General features: G+C 37.8%; 1 protein-coding gene across 1 annotated transcript in view; it reads right to left on the minus strand.

The window, feature by feature from the left end:
* The window catches only part of PCDH15 (protocadherin related 15), a 1,047,422-nt gene that overhangs the window by 936,674 nt on the left and 85,256 nt on the right, over window positions 1–25,492 (minus strand). The gene's annotated exons all lie outside the window — the stretch shown is intronic.

Raw genomic sequence — 25,492 nt, forward strand, 5'->3', positions numbered from 1 at the left:
GGATCACCTGTATAGAGGCCAGAATAAGGCATTAGTATGAGAGTTTGTGTTTGTGTGTGAGTGTGTGTGAAGTTACCCTCATTCTTAGAGTGCTTGAATGGAAATTCTTAAGTGTTCTCTCAGATAATGAACTGTAAGAATTCAAAAGATCACTGAAAAAATAACAAAATCTCTGAAATAAACACCTGTTTTTACAATTTTCTGAGTTTTAAAATTTCACCTCTTGAGCTAGACATCCTGCTGTGAAGTGCCCTAGTTTTGGGGGAAAATAACTCAGCGTTGACTGTGGAGACATGCTGTAGATTTTTGTCTTAAATCTTCACAGTCACTGAGTATTCTTTTTTTACTCCAGAGAAGAAAGACAGACAATTCACTAAGAGGAAGTTATCTTTTTCTCTGATTAGAAACCAATGCTTAACCAGTGAAACAAAAGCTTTGCAAATATACTCCTCATAGTGCCAGAAATTTAATAACATATTATAGAAACAGCTTACTGTTTTTTTTATTTATAGTAAATAATGTTATGTTTTATTCCAATATTTTGCACTTATTCTTGAATGGATTGAGAAGAGCTGGAAATAAGCCTACTCCACACACTATTATTAACTAGGAAATAAATATTTATTTCCTTTAAAAGGTCCATTGCTTAATCTCTTTCAGTCTCAGTTTTATTTTCTATAAAATGGATATAAGGATAATTATAATAATTATGATAAAAAATAATAGTATCTACCTTCTATTGTTATGAGGAATAAGTAAGAAAGTACTCTTAGTGATATGTCTTTCACAAGGAAACATTTAAGAAGCTTTAGCAGTTACTAACTGGAGAAGGCAATGGCAACCCACTCCAGTACTCTTGCCTGGAAAATCCCATGGATGGAGGAGCCTGGTAGGCTGCAGTCCATGGAGTCACTAAGAGACATGACTGGGCGACTTCACTTTCACTTTTCACTTTCATGCATTGGAGAAGGAAATGGCAACCCACTCCAGTGTTCTTGCCTGGAGAATCCCAGGGACGGGGGAGCTTCGTGGGCTGCTGTCTATGGGGTCACACAGAGTCGGACACGACTGAAGCGACTTAGCAGCAGCAGCAGCAGCAGCAACAAGCCTAATTGAATACTACATCTTGTGTAAGATAGCAGTTCACAAAGACATTAAAGTGATCTGACCAGCAAAAGTCTGAGTAATCCTTCTTCCTCTGACTGCACTAATTTCAATCAATGTTGTCAGTCCCCCCTCTGGAGAAGGATCAAGAGATGATTCTTTCTAAAACCAGTAAGCCAAACATCAGTTATCTTGTGACAGGAGCTTGCCTCTGAGGGTTACACTGAGAAATCAATAAATAGCACTGGAAAAGTATTGTGATGGATACTGCTAGTTTCAAAATTAATCGTGTTTAATGTTATTTAATAACATTGATCATCTGATTCTCACTGTGGGCTAAATTTCTGAGTGAAACAGTCCTCTTGCAAGACTATATTACCTACCACTCAAAGATTTGAAATAGCAATATATTATGTTATTATTAAAGCTTCCCTGGTGGTTCAGATGGTAAAGCGTCTGCCTGCAATATGGGAGACCGGGTTTGATCCCTGGGTTGGGAAGATCTCCTTGAGAAGGAAATGGCAACCCACTCCAGTATTCTTGCCTTGAGAATCCCACAGATGGAGGAGCATGGTAGGCAACAGTCCATGGGGTCGCAAAGAGGCAGACTCGACTGAGCGACTTCACTTCAGTTCAGTCACTCAATTGTGTCCAACTCTGCAACCCAATGAACAGCAGCACGCCAGGCCTCCCTGTCCATCACCCACTCCCAGAGTCCACCCAAACCCATGTGGATTGAGTCAGTGATGCCATCTTATCCTCTGTCATCCCCTTCACCTCCTGCCCTCGATCTTTCCCAGTATCAGGGTCTTTTCAAATGAGTCAGTTCTTCGCATCAGGTGGCCAAAGTATTGGAGTTTCAGCTTCAACATGGTTCTTCCAATGAACACCCAGGACTGATCTCCTTTAGGATGGACTGGTTGGATCTCCTTGCAGTCCAAGGGACTCTCAAGAGTCTTCTCCAACACCACAGTTCAAAAGCATCAATTCTTCGGCACTCAGCTCTCTTTATAGTCCAACTCTCACATCCATATATGACCACTGGAAAAACCATAGCCTTGATTAGATGGACCTTTGTTGACAAAGTAATGTCTCTGTTTTTTAATAGGCTATTTAGGTTGGTCATAACTTTCCTTCCAAGGAGTAAGTGTTTTTTAATTTCATGGCTGTAGTCACCATGTGCAGTGATTTTGGAGCCCAGAAAAATAAAGTCAGCCACTGTTTCCCCATCTATTTGCCATGAAGTGATGGGACTGAATGCCATGATCTTTAAGCCATGATCTAAAAGTTGAGCTTTAAGCCAACTTTTTCACTTTCCTGTTTCACTTTCATCAAGAGTCTCTTTAGTTCTTCTTCACTTTCTCCCATAAGGGTGGTGTCATCTGCATATCTGAAGTTATTGATATTTCTCCCAGCAATCTTGATTTCAGCTTGTGCTTCCTCCAGCCCAGCGATTCTCATGATGTACTCTGCATGTTATTATTAGCCTATTCATTATCTATTGGCTGCTATAGAAAATAACAACCTCCATAATGGGCACAGACTAAGTTCAGCATGTTTGTGTCAAAAAAGTCTTGAATTACACCTCCCCTCTAGCTTTTGTTCCCACCCTGTCATAACTTGCTGCCACAGAGTGGAAGAGGCAGAGACATATTTTTTCTAACTGCTGTTGAAAGATATACTTAGTCTAGAACAAAATGAAATTTTGATAATGTGAGCTAAAAAAATAAGCAATAAAAAACGCAAAGCAAAAAGTTTCAATCTTATTTCTTTCACTTCGTTACTTAATGACCTGGTTTTTCCATTTTCTTTTAATCAACTACTTAATTATTTTCATTTCAGATTTTATGATTAGTAGTAGGAGGAAAGTGAAAGTATTAGCGTAGTCATGCCCTACTTTTGCCAACTCCTGTGACCCCATGGACTGTAGCCCGTCAGGCTCCTCTGTCCATAGAATTTTCCAGGCAGAAATACTGGAGTGGGTAGCCATTTCCTTTTCCAGGGCATCTTCTTCACTCAGGGACTAAACCCAGATCTTCTGCATTGCAGGCAGATTCTTTACTGCCTGAACCACCAGAACTGTTCAATTTTTTTTTTTTCCAAATGAGAATACTTTTGAGAGTGAAATGGGGTGCTGTGAATAAGTGTAGAACAGGTATAACTGTCTGATATGGGGAAACCGGGACACTGGACCATCTGTACCTAAGGAGCTACGTTCCAGTATTAGACATTGTGCACCTACTATATTCAGAAGAGCCTTTGGATTATTTTGAAGTCCACTTTCTTGACTCATCTACTTATTGTATCTGCTAAACAGGTAAGAGTCTGCCTGTTATTACAACTCAGGCTGAAACTGAAAAACTAGTCAAGAGGAGTTCAAAATCATTGATTAACCTACTTATTACTCAAAGGAAAAAAGCACTTTTCCTTTTATAATTCATTGCAATATGTTATCATAGCAGCATTAAGAGCGACCTACAACCATTTCTTTCCAGTAGTGAAAGTAAGACCACATTTAGTGACATTCCTTTCAGACATTTAATCTGATAAATATACACCTTTAAAACTTGAAAACAAGTTACATTACTGAAATAGAATAAACTATAACTGTGAATTACTTGAACTTATGTAGCCTTCTACAAGCCAAAGATACCTATTTCCAGGGCAGTACAATACAGAAAACACAGAACCAACACTTCTCAGCTATTATATGTATGAAAACTAAAGGACCAAATAATGGTGGCTAGGTATAAACCTAAACATCTAATATACAGTCAACATTACAATAAATAAATAATCACTTCTACAATATCAATGATTTCTAGTAATCTTTTCTCTAAATGTCCATAAATATTAGATAATTTCCACAAAAATCCCAATTAGAATATACACATTTATTAATTATGCAGTTTAATCTTCAGTTCAGTTCAGTCACTCAGTCGTATCCAACTCTTTGCAACCCCATGGAATGCAGCACTCCAGGCCTCCCTGTCTATCACCAACTCTTGGAGTTTACTCACACTCATGTCCATTGACTTGGTGATGCCATCCAACCACCTCATCTTCTGTCATCCCCTTCTCCTCCTGCTGTCAATCTTTCCTAACATCAGAGTCTTTTCAAATGACTCAGTTCTTTGCATCAGGTGGCCAAAGTATTGGAGTTTCAGCTTCAGAATCAGTCCTTCAAATGAATAGTCAGGACTTATTTCCCTTAGGATAGACTGGTTGGAAATCCTTGCAGTCCAAGGGATTCTCAAGAGTCTACTCCAACAACACAGTTCAAAATCATCAATACTTAACTGCTCAGCTTTCTTTACAGTCCAAATTTCACATCCATATATGACTACTAGAAAACCAATATCCTTGACTAGACGGACTTTTGTTGGCAAAGTAATGTCTCTGCTTTTTAATATGCTGTCTAGATTGGTCATAACTTTCTTACCAAGGAGTAAGAGTCTTTTAATTTCATGACTACATCACCATCTGCAGTGATTTTGGAGTCCCCCAAAATAAAGCCTGTCACTGTTTCCATTATTTCCCCATCTATTTGCCATGAAGTAATGGGACCAGTGAGAAATAGATTTAAGGGCCTAGATCTGACAGATAGAATGCCTGATGAACTATGGAAGAGGTTCGTGACATTGTACAGGAGACAGGGATCAAGACGATCCACATGGAAAAGAAATGCAAAAAAGCAAAATGGCTGTCTGGGGAGGCCTTACAAATAGCTGTGAAAAGAAGAGAAGCAAAAAGCAAAGGAGAAAAGGAAAGATATAAACATTTGAATGCAGAGTTCCAAAATGGCAGGAAGAGATAAGAAAGCCTTCTTCAGCAAACAATGTAAAGAAATAGAGGAAAACAACAGAATGGCAAAGACTAGGATCTCTTCAAGAAAATCAGAGATACCAAAGGAACATTTCATGCAAAGATGGGCTAGATAAAGGACAGAAATGGTATGGACCTAACAGAAGCAGAAGATATTAAGAAGAGGTGGCAAGAATACACAGAAGAACTATACAAAAAAGATCTTCACGACCCAGATAATCACGATGGTGTGATCACTGACCTAGAGCCAGACATCCTGGAATGTGAGGTCAAGTGGGCCTTAGAAAGCATCACTACGAACAAATCTAGTGGAGGTGATGGAATTCCAGTTGAGCTATTCCAAATCCTGAAAGATGGTGCTGTGAAAGTGCTGCACTCAATATGCCAGCAAATTTGGAAAATTCAGCAGTGGCCACAGGACTGGAAAAGGTCAGTTTTCATTCCAATCCCAAAGAAAGGCAATGCCAAAGAATGCTCAAACTACAACACAATTGCACTCATCTCACATGCTAGTAAAGTAATGCTCAAAATTCTCCAAGCCAGGCTTCAGCAATATGTGAACCATGAACTTCCTGATGTTCAAGCTGGTTTTAGAAAAGGCAGAGGAACTAGAGATCAAATTGCCAACATCCGTGGATCATGGAAAAAGCAAGAGAGTTCCAGAAAAGCATCTATTTCTGCTTTATTGACCATACCAAAGCCTTTGACTGTGTGGATCACAATAAACTGTGGAAAATTCTGAAAGGGATTGGAATACCAGACGACCTGTCTGCCTCTTGAAAAATTTGTATGCAGGGCAGGACGCAACAGTTAGAACTGGACATGGAACATCAGACTGGTTCCAAATAGGAAAAGGAGTTCAAGGCTGTATATTGTCACCCTGTTTATTTAACTTCTATGCAGAGTACATCATGAAAAACACTGGGCTGGAAGAAACACAAGCTGGAATCAAGATTGCCGGGAGAAATATCAATAACCTCAGATATGCAGATGACACCACCTTTATGGCAGAAAGTGAAGAGGAACTCAAAAGCCTCTTGATGAAAGTGAAAGTGGAGAGTGAAAAAGTTGGCTTAAAGCTCAACATTCAGAAAACGAAGATCATGGCATCTGGTCCCATCACTTCATGGGAAATAGATGGGGAAACAGTGGAAACAGTGTCAGACTTTATTTTTCTGGGCTCCAAAATCACTATAGATGGTGACTGCAGCCATGAAATTAAAAGACGCTTACTCCTTGGAAGGAAAGTTATGACCAACCTAGAAGGCATATTCAAAAGCGGAGACATTACTTTGCCAACAAAGGTTCGTCTAGTCAAGGCTATGGTTTTTCCAGTGGTCATGTATGGATGTGAGAGTTGGACTGTGAAGAAGGCTGAGTGCCGAAGAATTGATGCTTTTGAACTGTGGTGTTGGAGAAGACTCTTGAGAGTCCCTTGGACTGCAAGGAGATCCAACCAGTCCATTCTGAAGGAGATCAGCCCTGGGATTTCTTTGGAAGGAATGATGCTAAAGCTGAAACTCTAGTACTTTGGCCACCTCATGCGAAGAGTTGACTCACTGGAAAAGACTCTGATGCTGGGAGGGATTGGGGGCAAGAGAAAAAGGGGACGACAGAGGATGAGATGGCTGGATGGCATCACTGACTCGATGGACGTGAGTCTGATTGAACTCTGGGAGTCGGTGATGGACAGGCAGGCCTGGCATGCTGCTATTCATGGGGTTGCAAGGAGTTGGACACGACTGAGCGACTGTTCTGATCTGATCTGATCTGATTGGACCAGATGCCATGATCTTAGTTTTCTGAATGTTGAGCTTTAAGCCAAATTTTTCACTCTCCTCTTTCACTTTCAAGAGGATCTTTAATTCTTCTTCACTTTCTGCCATAAGGGTGGTGTCATCTGCATATCTGAGGTTATCAATATTTCTCCCATCAATCTTGATTCCAGCTTGTGTGTCATCCAGCCCAGCATTTCTCATGATGTACTCTGCGTATAAGTTAAATAAGCAGGGTGACAATATACAGCCTTGATGTACTCTTTTCCTTATTTGGAACCAGTCTTTTGTTCCATGTCCAGTTCTAACTGTCACTTCTTCACTTGCATACAGATTTCTCAAGAGGCAGGTAAGGTGGTTGGTTTTCCCATCTCTTTCAGAATTTTCCACAGTTTGTGGTGATCCACACAGTCAAAGGCTTTGGCATAGACAATAAAGCAGAAATAGATATTTTTCTGGAACTCTTTTGCTTTTTCAATAATCCACGGGATAGTGGCAATTTGATCTCTCATTCCTCTGCCTTTTCTAAAACCATCTTGAATATCTGGAAGTTCATGGTTCACCTACTGTTGAAGCCTGGGTTGGGGAATTTTGAGCATCACTTACTAGCATGTGAGATGAGTGCAATTGTGTGGTAGTTTGCACATTCTTTGGCATTGCCTTCATTGGGATTGGAATGAAAACTGACCTTTTCCTGTCCTGTGGGGACTACTGCGTTTTCCAAATTTGCTGGCATATTGAGGGCAGCACTTTCACACAATTGTCGTTTAGGATTTGAACTAGCTCAACTGTAATTCCATCAGCTCCACTAGCTTTGTTCATAGTGATGCTTTCTAAGGCCCACTTGACTTCACATTTCAGGAATCTGGCTTAGGTGAGTGATCATACCATCGTGATTATCTGGGTCATGAAAATCTTTTTTGTATAGTTCTTCTGTGTATTTTTGCCACCTCATCTTAATATCTTCTGCTTTTGTTAGGTCCATACTATTTCTGTCCTTTATTGAGACCATCTTTGCATGAATTATTCCCTCGGTATCTCTAATTTTCTTGAAGAGATCTCTAGTCTTTCTGATTCTATTGCTTTCCTCTACTTCTTTACCTTGATCACTAAAGAAGGCTTTCTTATCTCTCCTTGCTATTCTTTGGAAATCTGCATTCAAATGGGTATGTCTTTCCTTTTCTCCTTTGCTTTTTCCTTCCCTTCTTTTCATAGCTATTTGTAAGGCCTCCTTGGACAGCCATTTTGATTTTTGCATTTCTTTTTCTTGGGGATGATCTTGATTCCTGTCTCTCGTACAATGTCACGAACCTCAGTCCATAGTTCATTAGGCACTCTATCTATCAGATCTAGTCCTTTAAATCTATTTTTCACTTCCACTGAATAGTCATAAGGGATTTGATTTAGGTCATACCTGAATGGTCTAGTGGTTTTCTCCACTTTCTTCAACTTAAGTCTGAATTTGGCAATAAATTGTTCATGATCTGAGCCACAGTCAGCTCCCAGTCTTGTTTTTGCTGTCTCTATAGAGCTTCTCCATCTTTGGCTGCAGAGAACATAATTAATCTGATTTCAGTATTGATCATCTTGTGATGTCCATGTGTAGAGTCTTCTGTAGTGTTATTATAAGAGGGTGTTTTCTATGACCAGTGTGTCCTCTTGGAAAAACTCCATTACCCTTTGCCTTGCTTCATTCTGTACTCCAAGGCCAAATTTTCTGTTACTTCTGGTATTTCTTGACTTCCTACTTTTGCATTCCCATCCCCTATAATGAAAAAGATATCTTTTGGGGGTGTTAGTTCTAGAAGGCTTTATAGGTCTTCATAGAATCATTCAACTTCAGCTTTTTCAGCATTACTGGTCGGGGCATAGATTTGGATTACCATGATATTGAATGGTTTGCTTTGGAAACAAACAGAGATCATTCTGTCATTTTTGAGATTGCATCCAAGTAATGCATTTTGGACTCTTTCGTTGACTATGATGGCTACTCCATTTTTTCTAAGGGATTCTTGCCCACAGTAGTAGATATAATGGTCATCTGAATTAAATTCACTTATTCTAGTCCATTTTAGTTTGATGATTCCTAAAATTTTGATGTTCAGTCTTGCCATCTCCTGTTTGAGCACTTCCAATTTGCCTTGGGTCATGGACCTAACATTCCAGGTTCCTATGCAATATTGCTCTTTACAGCATCAGACTTTGCTTCTTTCTCCTGTCACATCCACAACTGGGTGTTGTTTTTGCTTTGGCTCTGTCTCTTTATTCTTTCTTGGAGTTATTTCTCCACTGATCTCCAGTAGCATATTGGGCACATACTGACCTGGGATTCATCTTTCAGTATCCTATCTTTTTATAGCTACGTTTGCCTGAAGTGATGGCTGCATGGTGCTGGAGTGGCTGTGAGGACATATCCCACGTCCAAGATCAGAGAAACCTCAGCAAGACAATAGACGCTGGAGCAGTGGCTGTATGATGCTAGAGTGGCTGTAAGGTGATACTCCACACCCAAGGGCAAAGAAGGAGCCCCAGCAAGATGATAGCAGGGGCGAATTAAAGTTTAAAATCAAATCCCATTCCCACCAGAGACGCTCAGATGCTCAAACAAACCTTGTGTGCACCAGGACCCAGGGACCCTACAGAGATTCAGACAGAACTGTTTGAGCATCTCCTATGGAGGTACTGGTCAGCAGTGGACTGCCACAGGGACAGGGGCTCTGGGTGCAGCAGACTTGGGTACGGCATAAGCACTCCTGGAGGAGGTCACCATTAACCCCACCATAGAGTCAGAACTTACACAGAACTGGGAAATACACTCTTGGAGGGCACAAACAAAACATTTTGTGCACCAGAGCCCAGGAGAAAGGAGCAGTAACCCCACAAGAGACTCACCCAGATTTGCCCAGGAGTCTCCAGCAGAGGTGTGGGTCAGTGGTGCCTGCTGCTGGGTTGAGGGCAGTAAGTGTAGCAGTTCATTCATGAGATCTTTTGAAGGAGGTCACCATTATCTTCATTACCTTCACCATAGTTTGGCCCCAGGTAAATAGCAGGGAGAGAACACAGCTCCACCCATGAACAGAAAATTGGATTAAAGATTTACTGAACATGGCCCTGCCCATCAGAACAAGACCCAGTTTCCCCCTCAATCAGTCTCTCCCATCAGGATGCTTCCACAGGCCTCTTATCCTTCTCCATCAGAGGGCAGACAGACTGAAAACCAGGATCACAGAAAACTAACCAATCTGATCACATGGACCACAGCCTTGTCTAGCTCAATGAAACTATGAGCCATGCCATGTAGGGCCACCTAAGATGGACGGGTCATGGTGGAGAGTTCTCACAAAATGTGGTCCACTGGGGAAGGGAATGGCAAACCACTTCAGTATTCTTGCCTTGAGAACCCCATGAACACAATGAAAAGTTTAACCTTATTGAAACCCAAATATATGCTGTTTTTTTTCAACATCAGTGTCAGCAGTTCTGTAGTTATTCTGTAAAAGTCAATTTAAAAACTTAACCTTCAAGAATTGGAAACAACTAAATTTTCAATAAAGTATCTTTCTTCATGTACAATATCCTTTTTCTATAATTCTTTTGCATAGTTTAATTTCCAGATCTTTTATCATTAATGCTATTTAGATTTATATGATGTTTAATTGGTTCTGGTTTTTCTGCCTTTGACTATGAAAGAATGTGTCAAACATTGTTGAATTTTGAAATTCCTGCAGAAATATCCTTTGTGTACTGTCAGGATAATTAGGTCTTCTGAGGCATTCCTAAATTTGAATGCTGAGAGAATAGAAATTAGGTGTTTTTCTTTATATGATATTATTAAATCATCTGATATATTTTTCACTCATTCTTCAATTTGTTACACAGGTTTTACAAGAGATAATGAAAATAAGAAAATATTGTGTCTGCATAATTCAGAACCTACCAGTAAGGAAAAGGGAAAAAGAGCTAAAATTTTTGTCGAACATTCAGGCTTAGATAAAAAAATAAAATAAAATCTGTCCTCCAGGTTCAAACAAAATATATTCAAATTATTATTCTAACCAGCAATTCAGGACTGTTAAAGAAAATTATAATAAAAAATTGTAACAACTGAGACACAACAGACAGTGGAGGGATTGAGAATGACATATACACACTGCTATATATAAAATCCTGGAGTATGAAATGGCAACCCCCTCCAGTATTCTTGTCTGGAGAATCCCAGGAACAGAGGAGCCTGGCGAGCTACAGTCCATGGGGTTGCAAAGAGTCAGACACAATTGAGCAGGCACACATGTATAAAACAGGTAACTAATAAGAACCTACTACATACACAGGCAACTCTACTAAATACTGTGTAATGGCCTATGTGGAAAATGAGTTTAACAAAGAGTGGATATATGTGTAACTGATTCACTTTGCTGGATAGCAGAAACTAACACAAGAACGTAAATCAATTGTACTCCAATAATTTTTTTTTTTAATAAAAGAAATATACTGATGGAAAAGACACTGATGGGAAAAGATGCATTTTAAGAAGGCTTGTAATAAAAAAGCAGAGATGTTTTGAAAAACTTCAAGTAATATAGACAATCTCATGGAGTTTGTTTAAATTCATGTCCATTGAGTCAGTGATGCTATCTATTTCATCCAGACTCTGGGAGATAGTGAAGGACAGGGAATCCTGGTATGCTGCAGTCCATGGGATCACAAAGAGTCAGAAACAACTTAGCCACTGAACAACAACAACAACTATAGACAGTATCCCCCAAAATACCTCATATTTACAGTAGAGGAGAGAAGGACTTCATTATGTCAGTGCAAATAAGGAAGAATAAGATTAATGGGTGGCACCTGTTCTGTGACTGGGATAGCTTTCACTGGGGGTACAAAACCGAGGGAGCAGATTTAGTAAATAAATTAGTAAGTTATTCCTAATCAATAAAATGGTGAGAATAGAGATAGCTAACACAAGTGGGTTGGGGATAAATATAGGTCTGAACTGAAACACTACACAGTATTAATCATTTTCTGAGTCATAATGTATTATAATACACATCTTTAAATTTACTTATTATGATAATTATAAATGAGAAATTTAGATGAACTTGAACTTCACTATAGTAAAACAGATTTTAGCATTCTATGCTTAAAATATATAATGGGTGTATGATAGAAGAAGTTAACATGGATAAGCTGTATAAAGATAATTTTCAGTCCCTACCTCTTTATGTCCCTAAGTTATCAGGTAATATAAACCACTGACAGTAAAACAAATATGCTTGAACATTCCCTGAATGCACTGAAGTACCTTTAGAACACTTGTTTGTTTAGATTTTATGAATTTATTCAATCTGACATGTGTGCTTGGACATAGCCATTTGTGACTGAATAAAGTTTCAAAACAACAAAGGGAATAAAGTTGCTTGCATTTAGTAGTCCACATCAAACAAAAAATTTCAACGTGCTTAAACTTTAAAATTAGTCACATGTCATTCTGCAGCTTAACACTATGGGCAGAAGCAGAAGACTAGGTAAATAAGACTGGATTTGGTGGAAAACTGTTTCTTTTTGTCTACCAGCACATTAAATGTTGCTCAAATTCCTACTGTATACAAATTCTTTCTATCTGCTTTATTGTGGCCTTCCTAAAATTGAGGAAGCCCAATTTAAATAAATATACTCTGGATTGATTAACTTCAGAATTCTACTGACAAGGGAGATTTAAAAACCCAGTATATATTTTAGTTCATGGATACAATCAGTCTCTGTGCAAAGTATCAAATGCCTAAAGACTATATTATGAAACACTGATAAAGCTCTAAGAACACTTGACTTTATCTGGCCATATATCTATTAAGTTGTATTCTATTCTATTCTACTGTCTTCTTTAGATTAAGAAATTAACTTAAAAATTGTCAAATAAATTTATCTCCCTAGACTAAGAGAAGCAAAACTAAATTTATCAAAAATATTAAACTCATTTCCAATCAACTCTAATTTGACTTTTGATTTGATGAACATTGGAACAATATTTTGAGCTTCTGTTCCCCAGAAGAGCCAAGCAGTCATCTCAATTCTGTGTCTGATTCTTGTCAAGAAATTAACATAGTGTGGGGAACAGAATAGAGGCTCTGCCTGGAGTTACTTAATCCCTCTGAGTTTCAATGTTTGCATCAGACACTGACCACTTAGCAGTCCTTTCATTCTTTGCTTATACTTCTTTTGCACCTGCGCAGCCATGTACTGTTTAGAAAGAATAATGTCAGACAGTAAAGTGGGACACAGCAGCGTAATCAGAGAAGAAGATCTCTTTTTGAGAAAGGTGTCAGGTATCCTGTGAGGTGAACTGTCTATCGCAAACATCACCAGTGTCTGTAAATAGCTTCTCGAGTCACAACCAAAAGGCAGCCTTTTTCAGTAGTGGAGAGGCAAGCAGAGAGACGGTACAGGAAATAGCAGAATTTTATAGCGTACACTCAGACTGCGTTTGCATTCAATGTGCTATGTATAAGTTCAGCTGTGTATACACTATATGCATCCTGTAAAACACTAAACTTTGTCCTCAGGAAGACTCAACAAATGATTTCTTAAGAGCCTTCACTACTGAGCTTAATAACATCGTGATTTAACTCCAGTATAGAAACCATAACTTTTAAAAAAGTGAATTTGACTAAGAAGTTTTTTTCCCAAGCAAAAAAAAGATCTTAGGGGTTTTTCAAATGACAAGAAACTCATCATTACATTTCATGCCTTGGCTTAATTAACCAGGCAGGAATTGCGAAGTTTAATATTTTAAGTCCATGTCAAAGAGGGTTAATTTTCAAGGAAATCATTTGACACCCCTTCAAACTTCTTAGGAGTCCTCCTATCATTTGCAAACCATAAGCTTTCTAGGTCACACACATAACTTTTTATGCATGTTCATATTTTCTGTGCACTTAATGTTACATTTTTGTAACTTCTACATTTGTGATGTCAACAAACACACTCAAGTCTAAAAAATGTTAAAATCATTTGTGTAGTGCATTATTTTATGTTCAATTTTTAGGAAGAAGACATTTTCTTAAAATGTTAAAACCCCAATATTTTCATGATTAAGTTAATAGAAATTATTAAGCACATTTTTTAAATGTTGCAATTAGTAATTCCCATCATTTTTTTCTAAGTCTGTCCCCAAACTAAAAATATATAGGGAAACTATAATGAATCTCTCAAGATTAGGGCATGTATATATTTTAAATTTGAATCCTAATTAAAATAGTTATCTTTTCAAATGGTGACTATATAAATTATTTGAATAGATTTGACTTTTGACTTTTCTGTACATTAATAAATTACTATTGGCTGTAGATAGTGGTATACCTTCACTGAAAGGTAATAGGTAAAATTTAAATGACCTAGAAACTATAAAAGAAAAAAAAGGAAGAATGGAGATGCAGAAAAAAAAAGTCTCTCCCTCTGTCTCTCTCCCCCTAGTAACTGTAAACACAAAAATAAATTTTGTATGTATTTACTGTCAAAATAAGACACATCACATGAACTGAAGAACATTCCAACTCTCAGGCTTCATTTTGAAAGAAGATTATAACAATAATGGATATGACTACTTTTATTGTTATTAATAAAATTCTCTGTAAATGAGAATTACTTATTTACAAAATGTTTACAGAAGTGCAAAAAGATACTTCTAAGATGAAAAATGTTGAAGAGAACATGTATATTCTGAGATAATGAGTAAAAGTTTAAATTATAAATTGACAAGCTAGACGAACTATGACAAAACAGTGATTGAAGTTTGATTGATTCAAAGTTATAATTTAGCAGCTTATATCTGTGATATAAGTAGAAATGTAATTAAGGCAATGGAGCAGTATTGTTCATAAAGAAATAGTCTAAAGTCTGTACTTTAAGTCAGTTAAGGTATTTACAAACTTGAAAATTGTATTTGCATAGTTTTTACTTTTTGTAAGCCCAAAAGAGCAGCCTTAAGATAAAGCTGAGAAGAGTAAGAGAGAAAATAGCATTCATGTGAAAGGCTGAGATTAATAATAATTTGCAGTAAATAAAAACACAAAGGTTTGGCCTAGAACACTAGGGCTGATGTTATACCTCCTATTTGGTTTTTCACAATGAACATTTATTGCAGTATAGTTGCTTTACATTGCTGTGTTAGTTTCTGCCGTACAGCAAAATGAATCAGTTATCAGTTCAGTTCAGTGGCTCATTTGTTCCCCACTCTTTGTGACCCCATGGATTGCAGCATGCCAGGCTTCCCTGTCCATCACCAACTCCCAGAGCCTACTCAAACTCATGTCCATTGTGTTGGTGATGCCATCCAACAATCTCATCCTCTGTGGTCCCCTTCTCCTCCCACCTTCAATCTTTCACAGCATCAGGGTCTTTTCCAAGGAGTCAGTTCTTCACATCAGGTGGCCGAAGTACTGGAGCTTCAGCTTCAGCATCAGTCCTTCCAATGAATATTCAGGACTGATTTCCTTTAGGATTAATTGGTTGGATCCCCTTGCAGCTGTGCACATATGTATGTGTATTTTGGCTTTCCTTCCCATTTGGTCATCGTAGAGTACTGAGTAAACTTCCCTGTGCTACAGAGCAGGTTCTCACTAGTTATCTATTTTATACAAAGTAATGTATATATATGTCAATCTCAATCTTTCACTTGATTTTATAAGGCCAGTGTTGTCCTTATACCAAAGTCCAACAAATCCTCTGGGAAGAAAGAAAGTATCTAATCAAAACTCCTTGTGAACATAGATGCAAAACTTCTTAACAAAATATTAGCCAATTGAGCTCAGCAACATATATAAAGCTTGATAAATCACAGCCAGGTGAAGTTCATTCCAGCAATGTAAGCTTGCTTTAACATTATAAATTCAGTCTACCTAATTATTGATATTATCAGAATAAGAATAATTAATAGATCTACACAAACACTTTGGATAAAATTCAACATTAATTTACAAGGAAAACTTTCACCAAAAAAGGATACTTCCTTAACCTGATAAAAAGTCACCTATTAAAAACTCAGAGCTAATATCATAATGGTATTCATAAAGACTGAAAAACTATGAATGTATTTGCTTACTCATACTACCTAACTTTGTATTGGAAGTCCTAACAAGTAAAATAAGGCAAGAGAAATCAATAAAATACTCCCAGGTCAGAAAGAAAGAAATCTCTACTCAAAAAGTACACAGCTGTCCATAAAGAAAACCACATGGAATCTACAAAAATAAATAAATTAGAAAAATTAGAATAATAAAAAAGTATAGCAAGTCACAGGATATAAGAAGAATATATAAAATTCAAACTTCCAATGAATTCTATAAATTAAATATTTTAAATGATTTCATGTAGAATAACAAAAATGAATTATTTAGATTTAAATCTAACAAAATATGTACATGGTAAGTATGCTGGAAAGAAACACACAAAAAAGAAAAGAATTCTAAGTAATGGGTATATATATTGTGTTCCTGGTCTGGAAGACTCCTATTTATTAACATCAGTTCGTCCTAAATTAATCTATACATTCTACACATTCCTAATTGAACCCATAGGAATGAAAAAAGAATAACCAACATGTCTTGAAATGGTTATATTTCAAGGCCTCGTGATACCTGATTTTAGGTCAGTATAAAGTTATAATATTCAGAAAAATGTTTTGTTGCTAAAGATAGGTACCCAAAAGATTAGATAGCACAGAACAACAACAACAAAAAGTTTATTTTTAAGATAATTTAAAGGGAATTGATAGCAAAATAATTGATTTTCAATAAATGATGCCAGAAATATTGAACACCCTTATAAAAAAAAATCCTTGATCTATTCTTCTCATTTATACAAAATTTAACTTTAAATGAATGCTAGGCCTAAATATTGGAGAAGGCAATGGCACCCCACTCCAGTACTCTTGCCTGGAAAATCCCATGGATGGAGGAGCCTGGTAGGCTGCAGTCCATGGGGTCGCTAAGAGTCGGGAACGACTGAGCGACTTCACTTTCACTTTTCACTTTCATGCATTGGAGAAGGAAATGGCAACCCACTTCAGTGTTCTTGCGTGGAGAGTCCCAGGGACAGAGGAGCCTACTGGGCTGCTGTCTGTGGGGTCGCACAGAGTCGGACACGACAGAAGCGACTTAGCAGTAGTAGTAGTAGGCCTAAATATAAAATTATACTGTGTATTTAGAAGAAATAATCAAAGAAAACCTTTTTTTTTTATGAATGAGAAAAGATTTCATAGATATACACTAAAAGAAAAATAAAATATACTTAATGTTAAAAATGCCATCAACATTCTCCTATCCACAGTCTTATGGAATCATTGGTAGGCTGAGAAAAAAATTAAATAGTTTGACTGATTTAAATCCCAGGAATATGAAATACATATGTTGGATGGGTTGGAAACATGGATAGAAGGTAGAGATTTGGGATAAATAAAATAAACTAATAATATTCTATTATTCTTATCTTGTTCTCAAAGCTATAATGTGAAATTGAATTTGCCCATGACAACATTCAAGAAGCCTATAAAGTTAACGCTTTCTCATCCACCAGCAGTTCTCTAATCTTAATACTCTCAATTAGTAGAGAGAGACTTTGGCAAGGAGAATGTTAAGAGGGTCATGTTGTAAGATATGTAATTTAAAAATCCTGGATTTGATTTTGAAAAAATGTATGAACTTCAAGATAATTTTAAACATGGTTAATAGATATATGTAACTAATTGTAGCATTTTAAAACCTTACTTTGGGCAACCATTCTGATTCTTGCCTGTTTTTATTAGAATATTCAAATAGATTAAATAACATAGATTGAAATTTCTCCTGAGATTTTTATCCACAAATTATTAATTCTTCCAATTTAGATTCAAACTTTAAAATTCAAGGTGAAATTTTAGAAAGTCTATGAGGTAATATTCACTTAAATAAAAATGTGACATAGTTACTTTAACATTAAATAAAGTAAGACATTGATGAAACAAAATATAAAATTAGAAAGTAATCTTAATTTGCAGTGATCTACAAAAACAATGTAAATCAGAAGTGAGAATCAAGACAGCAATGTAGTTGTCACTTAAGAAAATAGCTATAGGTTTTACCAAGCGTATTTGATTAAGAAAATCTAGTTCCATCTCTAAGCAGAGTGATTCATTCATCAGACATCAGGGTCATTAAAATCAATTTGGTTTTGTCAACTACTAAAAAATATGAGAGTGGCAATCAGCCCAATTTGATTGGAGTTCATTAAAGGGCTTTTCTGACTCATTAGCTGTGGTTTGCTTATTTTTGCTTTTCTTTTTAAAAAATTCTAGTTGAAGTACTGGATATACAATTGAATATTGTAACAGAAATAAATAGAACCATGCTTTCTGAATGTCAGGATCTTGACTGTCCAAGTCAAGCTTCAATTTAAGATTATCTCCTTTGAGTCTATAGAATTCACAAACAGTCCTGGATATTGGCACCCTGATGACTGGTTGTAACTCTGTAGTGTGTAAACGTATGCAGTGGTATCACTGAATTATTTCTCTAAAGTGTGGCCACTGTCTTCTTGATAAAAGCTGTAATGCTTAGTTTAGTAGAGGATAAAATGCACATTTCAAGAGTCAGGATTGTAACTTTGTATTATCAGTATAAAATTTTAACTGATTGATATTCATTAGAATTTTCTCTAGATAGCAAATTTTGGAAGATGATTTCAACATATTTCACACATGCATATACACACATGCACACATACACATACATACATGCTCACACAAACACACCTTTCTGTATTTAGAAATGTAATCAGAATTAACTCCTTTTAACCTGTGCACTCACATCTCACATGCTGGATATGCTATGACCATCACCAGCATTATATATTGTGTTACACTCATCATTCTCTTTCTAGCAAAAGTAGTTTATAGTTTAACACCTAATGGATTTTACTTTATTAACAAACATCCTTCTACATGAAAAAAGAGCTCCTATTTCTCTGAACTTGCATACTCTTTAATGTGTTTAGTAAGATATATCAGGAATGGTAACGGTCAGTTTTCATTCCAATATCAAAGAAATGCAATGCCAAAGAATGGTCAAATCACCATACAATTGCACTCATTTCAGATGCCACCACGATTATGCTTAAAATCCTTCAAGCTGGGTTTCAACAGTACACGAATTGAAAAATTCCAGATGTACAAGCTGAATTTAGAAAAGGCAGAGGAACCAGAGATCAAATTGCCAACATAGGCTGGATCATAGAGAAAGCAAGGCAATTCCAAAAAAGCATCTACTGCTTTGTTGACTATGCTAAAAGCCTTCGACTGTGTGGATCACAAAGAATTGTGGAATATTCTTAAAAAGATAGGAATACCAGACCACACCACCTGCCTTCTGAGAAACCTGTATGAAGGAAAAGAAGCAACAGTTAGAATTGGATAAGGAGCAATGGACGAACTTAAATTTGGGAAAGGAGTACGTTAAGGCTGCATATTATTACCTTGCCTATTTAACTGATATGCACAGCGCATCATGTGAAATGCCAGGCTGGATGAATCACAAGCTGGAATCAAAATTTCCAAAAGAAATATCAACAACCACAAATGCAGATGATATCAGTTTAATGGCAGAAAGTGAAGAAGAACTATAGAGCCTCTTGATTAAGTTGAAAGAGGAGAGTGACAAATCTGTCTTAAGACTCAACATTCAAAAAACTAAGATCATGGCATCTTGTCCCATCACTTCATGGCAAATTGATTGGGATAATGTGGAAACAGTGTTAGATTTCATTTTCTTGGGCTCCAAAATCAATGTGGATGGTGACTGCCCCGGGAAATTAGAAGATGCTTGCTCCTTGGAAGAAAAGCTATGACAAAGCAAGACAGTATATTAAAAAGCAGAGACATGGCTTTGCTGACAAATATCTATATAGTCAAAGCTATGCTTTTACCAGTAGTCATGTATGGATGGTTTTACCAGTAGTCAAGCCAGTCCATTGTTCCATGTATCATGTGAGAGTTGGACAATAAAAAAGGCTGAGCATGAAAGAATTGATACTTTTGAACTGTGGTGTTGGAGAAGACTCTTGAGAGTCCCTTGGACATCAAGGAGATTAAACCATTCCATCCCAAAGGAAATCAACCCTGAATATTATTGGAAGGGCTGGTGCTGAAGCTGAAGCTCCAATACTTTAGCCATCTGATACAAAGAGCTGACTCATTGGAAAAGACCCTGATGATGGGAAAGATTGAAGGCAAGAGGAGAATGGGGTGACAGAGGATGAGAGGGTTGGATGGTATCGCTGATTCAATGGACTTGGAATTTGAACAAACTCCACGAGATAGTGAAGGACAGGGAAGCCTGGTGTGCTGTAGTTCATGCGTTCCCAAAGAGTCGGACACAACTGAGTGACTGGACAACAGCAGCAGCAACAACAACAAAGATATATCTCATTGTCCTTTATAGTAGTGATGTAGGTCTGAATATACCTTCTCTTTCTAGGTTACAGTATCCTTAAAGGTAGTGTCTGAGCCTTTCACAAAAAGAGGAGCCTGAACTGAATTAGTATGCCACAGCTTTGTTAGGAGTGCAGCCCCAGAAAGTCAGGAGTGAGGGAAACGGGGAGTGAAGCAGAGAAGAGCAGAGCCAATATTACAGCCTGTTACTGAGCTAATCACTGCTGGTAACACAGGTGATATAACACTGAAGAACTGTCTTCCAGGAGGTCAAAAAACTTTCTAGGAGAACAAAAATCACAGGCTAGCTACTGTTTCCCACTGATCAAATGTTTATCCCATGGAGCATCTATACCCTATGCAAATAATATATATATATTATTGGATATATATGGGTGCTAAGAGGATCCCAAAGCATCACATGCTTCAGTGGTAACACTGAAGCCCTTGAAGCGGAGGTGAGGAAAGCACAGAAAGGACACGAGGTGTCCTTTTGGAGACTGTACCCAAGCACTGCATTTCAGGCTCTTTTGCTGACTATGATGACTACTCCATTTCTTCTAAGGGATTCTTGGCCACAGTAGTAGATATAATGGTCATCTGAATCAAATTCTCCCATTCTGGTCCATTTAGTTTACTGATTGCTAAAATGTCAATGTTCACTCTTGCCATCTCCTGTTTGACTACTTCCAATTTACCTTGATTCATGGACCTAACATTCCAGGTTCCTATGCAATATTGTTCTTTACAGAATCAGACTTTATTTCCATCACGAGTCATATCCACAACTGGATGTTGTTTTGCTTTTGGCCCAGCCTCTTCATTCTTTCCTGAGTTATTTCTATACTCTTCTCCAGCAGCATATTGGGCACCTACAGACCTGGGGAGTTCATTTTTCAGTGTAATAACTTTCTGACTTTTCATACTGTTTATGGGGTTCTCAAGGCAAGAATGCCAAAGTGGTCTGCCATTCCCTTCTCCAGTGGACCACGTTTTGTCAGAACTCTCCACCATGACACATCCATCTTGGGTGGCCCTAAATGGCATGGCTCATAGTTTCATTGAGTTAGACAAGCTGTGGTCCATGTGATCAGTTTGCTTAGTTTTCTGTGATTTTTGTTTTTCATCCTGTCTTCTCTCTGATAGATAAGAGGCTTGTGGAAGGTTTCCTGATGGGAGGGACTGGCTGTGGAGGAATCTGGGTCTTTTTCTGATGGGCAGGGCCATGCTCAGTAAATCTTAACCCAAATGTCTATTGATGGGTGGGGCTGTGTTCCCTCCTAGTAGTTTGGCCTAGGCCAGCTATGGTAAGGGTAATGGTGGTAATTACCCCTTCAAAAGGTCCTATGCCAGCACCATCTCTCTCAGGACTGTTGCATTCAGGGCCCCTGACCCCACAGCAGGTATCTATCGACCCACATCTCCACCAGAGACTCCTGGACTCTTACAGGCAAGTCTGGCTCAGTCTCTTGTGGGGTCACAGTTCCTTTCTCCTCACTGCTGTTGTGCACAAGGTTTCGTTTGTGCCCTCTAAGACTCTGTTCCCCAGTCCTGTGGAAGTTCTATGGTAAAATCCCACTGGCCTTCAAAGTCAAATCCTTGGGGCTTCCTAGGCCCTTTGCCAGATCCCCAGGCTGGGGAATCTGCTGTGGGCCCTAGAACTTTTGCAACAGTGCAAGAACTTCTTTGATATAATTTTTCTCCAATTTGTGGGTCATCTGCTTGGTGGCTCTATTGTGGGGCTAATGGCAACCTCCTCCAAGAAGATTTTTACCACATGCATCAACTCCAAGGTCTGTTGGAGCCAGAGTCCCTGTCCCCATGGCAGCCACTGCTGATCTGTGCCTCCACAGGAGACACTCAAACACTTAAAATACTTACTGAATAAATAATACTGTTAACAAAGTGTATTGAAAGATGAGAGTGAATGTCATATTTGAAGTGAATACTTCCATTAAGAATAAAATAAAATAAAATACAATGAACACAATAGGTTGGTCTTTTCTAAATGTTTAAGATTGGAAAGAGTTATAGGTTGCTACTATAAGTACAAAGTTAGGTAAATGACTTGTTATCAGTTTTGTTAAGTAGTTAAGAAAATCAGGGCAGCTTTCTAATTCTATTTTTGGTGAAAATAGCTGTGTGATCTCTCTGGGCTCATTTATTCCATCTGAGAAGTCAAATGAATGAATTTGATGACATCTAAGTTTTTTTTTTCCCAAAACTTTGAAGGTGATATGCTTAAGATCTTGAATCTATGGCAAATTATAATTAAAAGTTAATTTAATAAAGATTACTAAGCATGAGCTAGGCATCTTTCTTATTGCTAACAAGCACTCAGTAATGAGAAAAAGAATTCTAACTGCCACACTAGTGTTTAAATCCTAGTATAAGGGATCACAAAGCAAAATAAATAAGTGGATAGTGTGATAGCAGGTAATCAGTTACAGAGAAAAAGAAATAACAGTGTCTAATGAGGCCAGAGCATTGGGTTAAAATATTAAACAGGGTGTCCAGAGTGGGCCCCTCTGAAAAGCTGGGGTGAGAGGTCCACCCACATGGATAATGAAAGAGGGGCATCCAAGGTAGAAAGAACAGTGCAAGTGTCCTGAGAAGGGAGAGCTAATAACAGGCTCTGCGATGGAAGTAGAGACAATTATGGGGACAGCAGACATGTAGCACCCGTAGAACATTTAAGGATTTGGGCTTTTATTCAGAATGAGATGGAATCATTGAGGATTTTTGAGCAGAGAAATGATGTGGCTTGACATAGGCTTTTAAAAGGATCACTTTGGCTGCTATGTTAGAATAGATTATCACTGGGCAAAGAGGTAAACAAGAATATGGAAATAAGAGTTTCTAAAAGATACATCTGAAAATAATATCTGTAAAATTAATAGCCTGGCTGAAATGAATGGAAATGATACCACATATTTTAATTTAGTTTTTTTTTTTTTAATGCTGTGAATATCAGACTGAGTGAAAAAGTTCTACCCACCTAACACCGACTAGATTCCTGTATCACTTTTGTGCAAGAGATCCGGAATTAAAATGCCACTTACCATAGACAAGTGATATTTTCCTCTAAGTAATATGATGAAAAAAAAGAAAGAAAGAGAGAGAGATGAACAGGTCTATATGTATTTTTGTATTATTTACTAAAAAATGTTCTCCAAATATTTTACATTCTTCACAATGTCATGAGATCATTCATGTCTCCATTAACAGAGGAGTTACCTCATCAAAGTCATAGAAATTGAAAGTGGAGACTTACATACTGGAGGAGGTATAATCATTGGTAGCAGGGAAATTTGAAGGATAGTATATTAGTTGCCTGTTGCTACTTCTGTTATAAGTTGCAACAAAACCAAGTGTGTAAAACAGCACACATTGCAAGGAGATCAAACCAGTCCATTCTGAAGGAGATCAATCCTGGGTGTTCATTGGAAGGACTGATGCTGAAGCTGAAACTCCAGTACTTTGGCCACCTCATGCAAAGGGTTGACTCATTGGAAAAGACTCTGATGCTGGAAGGGATTGGTGGCAGGAGGAGAAGGGGATGACAGAGGATGAAATGGTTGGATGGCATCACCAACTTGATAGACATGAGTTTGAGTGAACTCCGGGAGTTGGTGATGGACAGGGAGACCTGGCGTGCTGTGATTCATGGGGTTGCAAAGAGTCGGACATGACTGAGTGACTGAACTGAACTGAACTGAAGAAATGAAAAACATCAATATGTTTCTCTGAGCTAAAATAAAAATGTTGGCAGAGCTGTGTTCCTTCTGTAGACACAAAGGGAGAAACTATTCCCTTATTCTTTTTTTTACCTTATAGAAGCTGGCAATCTTCCTTGGCTTTTGGTGCCTCTCTATTGTGAAAACCAGTTTAGTCTTTTTCAGATGTACTTCTCTGGCACTGAATCCTGCCTCTTTTTTTCTGCTTTAAAGGACACTTGTGATTACATTGGGCCTGCCTTGACAATCCAGGATAATTTCCTCATTTCAGAGTCATCTTATTAATAACCTCAATTTCCAGTCATCATATACCTTAACATATTCACAGATTTGGGTGATAAGGACATTAACATCTTTGCTGCTGCTACTGCTAAGTCGATTCAGTCGTGTCCGACTCTGTGCAACCCCATAGATGACAGCCCACCAGGCTCCCCTGTCCCTGGGATTCTCCAGGCAAAAACACTGGAGTGGGTTGCCATTTCTGTCTCCAATGCATGAAAGTGAAAAGTGAAAGTGAAGTCGCTCCGTCGTGTCCGACTCTTCTCGACCCCATGGACTGCAGCCCACCAGGCTCCTCCGTCCATGGGATTTTCCAGGCAAGAGTACTGGAGTGAGGTGCCATTGCCTTCTTTGGGGGCCCATTAATGTGTCTAACACAGAGGGTGAGATAGATTTAAGGTGATGGATTCTAAATAAATCTTTCCTTTTCATCATAACTTGTAAGAATAAATCTGAATGTGTAATCAGGATATCTGTGACCATTTAAAATTATTGCAAACAATCATTTTAAATTTTTAAAATTATGTTTTGTAAAGTCATTGTATGTTTATAGAAAACAATTAAGATTCTAACAGTTTACCTTTATCACTGTATTTCTCTTTATGATCATGAAAGAAGTTGCCTATGCAGGAGACTTTCCAGATGATGAACCTAGAATATTGAATACTTGTTTAATATTGTTTATCCTTAGATTATGTGAATGTGTGTGTTACTTTTCAGAAGGTGACTATGTTCTTGAAATCAAGATCATAAAGATAGGATGCATACAAGCCTAGTTGTTGCCACTCGTTAGATGATAAACTGGAAGTGTCTATTTAAATGGAATGATGGTGCTACTCAAGATAGACTTGAAAAATATTCTAATATACTAAGCCCTTGCCATGTTGAGGGTCACAGGAACAGGATATTCACCCATGGTCTTGGAACAAGGTTTTTCTCCTGGAGAGATTATAAATGTCTGCTGTAGATTTCTCTATTAGTCTATGGAGGCTGGCCTTAAGCTCAGGTGATGTCTAAACACTTTCTTTCCTCAAAGCCCTCTATTTAAGGCCTGCATTCAATATAGGGGATAAATGTCCAAGGGCATTTTCAAAGTAGAGTGTTACACTAGTTCCTGTTTTAGGGTGCAGCCTGGGCTTAGGTAAGAAGTCTACTACTTTCACAGATTATACATTACCTAGTTTTTTTTGTTTGTTTGTTTTTGTTTTTAATTTTATTTTTAAACTTTACAAATTGTATTAGTTTTGCCAAATATCAAAATGAATCTGCCACAGGTATACATGTGTTCCCCATCCTGAACCCTCCTCTCTCCT

This window comes from Bos mutus, chromosome 26 (genome assembly GCF_027580195.1).
Source record: "Bos mutus isolate GX-2022 chromosome 26, NWIPB_WYAK_1.1, whole genome shotgun sequence".
Taxonomy (NCBI): Eukaryota; Metazoa; Chordata; class Mammalia; order Artiodactyla; family Bovidae; genus Bos; species Bos mutus.